The sequence below is a fragment of the Impatiens glandulifera genome, unplaced genomic scaffold, assembly GCF_907164915.1.
Source record: "Impatiens glandulifera unplaced genomic scaffold, dImpGla2.1, whole genome shotgun sequence".
NCBI lineage: Eukaryota > Viridiplantae > Streptophyta > Magnoliopsida > Ericales > Balsaminaceae > Impatiens > Impatiens glandulifera.
This window is the reverse complement of record NW_025918822.1, coordinates 4806-9610: the sequence shown is the minus strand read 5'-3', so window position 1 is coordinate 9610 and position 4805 is coordinate 4806.

Sequence of the window (4805 nt, the reverse complement as noted above, 5' to 3'; positions counted from 1 at the left end):
AAAAGCGTATAAACGTACGATTTAAACAAAAAAACACGTTAATTTCAAACATTTTAATTATTTTTGATGTTTTTACGAAAAACAGACAAAATAAAAGCGTGAAAACTTATAATTTAATACAAAACACGTTAATTTCAAATATTTTTAATTGATTTTTTATATTTTTACGAAAGAACACAAAACAAAAGCGTATAAACGTACGATTTAAACAAAAAACATGTTAATTTTGAACATTTTAATTATTTTTGATGTTTTTATGAAAAAACACAAAATAAAAGCGTAAAAACTTACAATTTAAAACAAAACACGTTAATTTCGAATATTTTTAATTGATTTTTTTTTATGTTTTTACGAAAAAAACACAAAATGAAAGTGTATAAATTTACGATTTACACAAAAACCACGTTAATGTTAAACATTTTAATTTTTTTGATGTTTTTACAAAAAAAACACAAAATAAATTAGTGAAAACGTACAATTTAAAACAAAACACTTTAATTTCGAATATTTTTAATTTATTTTTTATGTTTTTACAAAAGAACACAAAACAAAAACGTATAAACATACGATTTAAACAAAAAACACGTTAATTTCGAACATTATAATTGTTTTTAATGTTTTTACAAAAAAAAACACAAAATAAAAGCATGAAAACTTACAATTTAAAACAAAACACGTTAATTTTGAACATTTTTAATTGATTTTTTATGTTTTTACGAAAGAACACAAAACAAAAGCGTATAAACATACGATTTAAACAAAAAACACGTTAATTTCGAACATTTTAATGGTTTTTGATGTTTTTACGAAAAAACACAAAATAAAAGCGTGATAACATACAATTTCAAATAAAACACGTTAATTTCGAATATTTTTAATTGATTTTTTATATTTTTACGAAAAAAACACAAAACAAATGCGTTTAAACGTACTATTTAAACAAAAATCACGTTATTTTCAAACATTTTAATTGTTTTTAATGTTTTTACAAAAAAACACAAAATAAAAGAGTAAAAACGTACAATTTAAAGCAAAACACTTTAATTTCGAACATTTTAAATTGATTTTTTATGTTTTTACGAAAGAACACAAAACAAAAGCGTATAAACGTACGATTTAAACAAAAAACACGTTAATTTTAAATATTTTAATTATTTTTTATGTTTTTATGAAAATACACTAAATAAAAGCGTGAAAACTTATTATTTAAAACAAAACACGTTAATTTCAAATATTTTTAATTTATTTTTTATATTTTACAAAAGACAACAAAATAAAAACGTATAAACGTACGATTTAAACAAAAAACACATTAATTTCGAACATTTAAATTGTTTTTGATGTTTTTACGAAAAAACACAAAAGAAAAGCGTGAAAACTTATAAATTAAAACAAAACACGTTAATTTCGAAGATTTTTAATTGATTTTTTTATGTTTTTACGAAAGAACACAAAACAAAAACGTATAAATGTACGATTTTAACAAAAATCACGTTAATTTCGAACATTTTTAATTGTTTTTGATGTTTTTACAAAAAAAACACCAAATAAAAGCGTGAAAACTTACAATTTAAAACAAAACACGTTAATTTCAAACATTTATAATTAATTTTTTTATGTTTTTACGAAAAAAACACAAAATAAAAGTGTATAAATGTACGATTTAAACAAAAATCACGTTAATTTCAAAAAATTTAATTTTTTTGATGTTTTTACAAAATAAACACAAAATAAAAGAGTGAAAACGTACAATTTAAAACAAAACACTTTAATTTCGAACATTTTTAATTTATTTTTTATGTTTTTACGAAAGAACACAAAACAAAAGCGTATAAATGTACGATTTAAACAAAAAAACACGTTAATTTCAAACTTTTTAATTAATTTTTGATATATTTACGAAAAAAACACAAAATAAAAGCGTGAAAACATACAATTTAAAACAAAACACGTTAATTTTGAACATTTTTAATTGATTTTTAATATTTTTACGAAAGAACACAAAACAAAAGCGTATAAACGTACGATTTAAACAAAAAACACGTTAATTTCGAACATTTTAATTGTTTTAATGTTTTTACAAAAAAACACAAAATAAAAGCGTAAAAACGTACAATTTAAAACAAAACACGTTAATTTCGAATATTTTTAATTGATTTTTTATGTTTTTTTCGAAAAAACACAAAACAAAAGCGTATAAACGTACTATTTAAACAAAAATCACGTTATTTTCAAACATTTTAATTGTTTTTAATGTTTTTACAAAAAAACACAAAATAAAAGAGTATAAACGTACAATTTAAAATAAAACACTTTAATTTCGAACATTTTTAATTGATTTTTTATGTTTTACGAAAGAACACAAAACAAAAACGTATAAACGTACGATTTAAACAAAAAACACGTTAATTTTAAATATTTTAATTATTTTTGATGTTTTTATGAAAATACACTAAATAAAAGCGTGAAAACTTATAATTTAAAACCAAACACGTTAATTTCAAATATTTTTAATTGATTTTTTATATTTTTACGAAACAACACAAAACAAAAGCGTATAAACGTATGATTTTAACAAAAAACACATTAATTTCGAACATTTAAATTGTTTTTTATGTTTTTACGAAAAAACACAAAAGAAAAGCGTGAAAACTTAAAATTTGAAACAAAACACGTTAATTTCGAACATTTTTAATTAATTTTGTATGTTTTTACGAAAGAACACAAAACAAAAACGTATAAACGTACGATTTAAACAAAAATCACGTTAATTTCAAACATTATAATTGTTTTTGATGTTTTTACAAAAAAACACAAAATAAAATAGTGAAAATGTACACTTTAATTTCGAACATTTGTAATTGATTTTTAATGTTTTTATGAAAGAACAAAAAACAAAAGCGTATAAACGTACGATTTAAACAAAAAAACGCGTTAATTTAAAATATTTTAATTATTTTTGATGTTTTTATGAAAAAACACTAAATAAAAGCGTGAAAACTTATAATTTAATACAAAACACGTTAATTTCAAATATTTTTAATTGATTTTTTATATTTTTACGAAAGAACACAAAACAAAAGCGTATAAACGTACGATTTAAACAAAAAAACACGTTAATTTCGAACATTTTTAATTGATTTTTGATGTTTTTACGTTAAACACACAAAATAAAAGCGTGAAAACGTACAATTTAAAACAAAACACGTTAATTTCGAATATTTTTAATTGATTTTTTTTTATGTTTTTACGAAAAAAACACAAAATGAAAGTGTATAAATTTACGATTTACACAAAAACCACGTTAATGTTAAACATTTTAATTTTTTTGATGTTTTTACAAAAAAAAACACAAAATAAATGTGAAAACCTACCATTCAAAACAAAACACTTTAATATTTAACATTTTCAAATTTATTTTTTATGTTTTTACAAAAGAACACAAAACAAAAGCATATAAACATACGATTTAAACAAAAAAACACTTTAATTTCGAACATTATAATTGTTTTTAATGTTTTTACAAAAAAAAAACACAAAATAAAAGCATGAAAACTTACAATTTAAAACAAAACACGTTAATTTTGAACATTTTTAATTGATTTTTTATGTTTTTACGAAAGAACACAAAACAAAAGCGTATAAACGTACGATTTAAACAAAAAACACGTTAATTTCAAACATGTTTAATTAATTTTTGATGTTTTTACGAAAAAACACAAAATAAAAGCGTGATAACATACAATTTCAAATAAAACACGTTAATTTCGAATATTTTTAATTGATTTTTTATATTTTTACGAAAAAACACAAAACAAAGCGTATAAACGTACTATTTAAACAAAAATCACGTTATTTTCAAACATTTTAATTGTTTTTAATGTTTTTACAAAAAAACACAAAATAAAAGAGTAAAAACGTACAATTTAAAGCAAAACACTTTAATTTCGAACATTTTTAATTGATTTTTTATGTTTTTACGAAAGAACACAAAACAAAAGCTTATAAACGTACGATTTAAACAAAAATCACATTAATTTAAAATATTTTTAAATGATTTTTGATGTTTTTACGAAAAATCACAAAATAAAAGCGTGAAAACATACAATTTAAAACAAAACACGTTAATTTCAAACATGTTTAATTAATTTTTGATGTTTTTACGAAAGACAACAAAATAAAAACGTATAAACGTACGATTTAAACAAAAAACACATTAATTTCGAACATCTTTAATTTGTTTTTGATGTTTTTACGAAAAAAACACAAAACAAATGCGTGAAAACTTATAAATTAAAACAAAACACGTTAATTTCGAAGATTTTTAATTGATTTTTTTATGTTTTTACGAAAGAACACAAAACAAAAACGTATAAATGTACGATTTTAACAAAAATCACGTTAATTTCGAACATTTTTTAATTGTTTTTGATGTTTTTACAAAAAAAAAAACACCAAATAAAAGCGTGAAAACTTACAATTTAAAACAAAACACGTTAATTTCAAACATTTATAATTAATTTTTTTATGTTTTTACGAAAAAAAACACAAAATAAAAGTGTATAAATGTACGATTTAAACAAAAATCACGTTAATTTCAAAAAATTTAATTTTTTTGATGTTTTTACAAAATAAACACAAAATAAAAGAGTGAAAACGTACAATTTAAAACAAAACACTTTAATTTCGAACATTTTTAATTTATTTTTTATGTTTTTACAAAAGAACACAAAACAAAAACGTATAAACATACGATTTAAACAAAAAATACGTTAATTTGGAACATTATAATTATTTTTGATGTT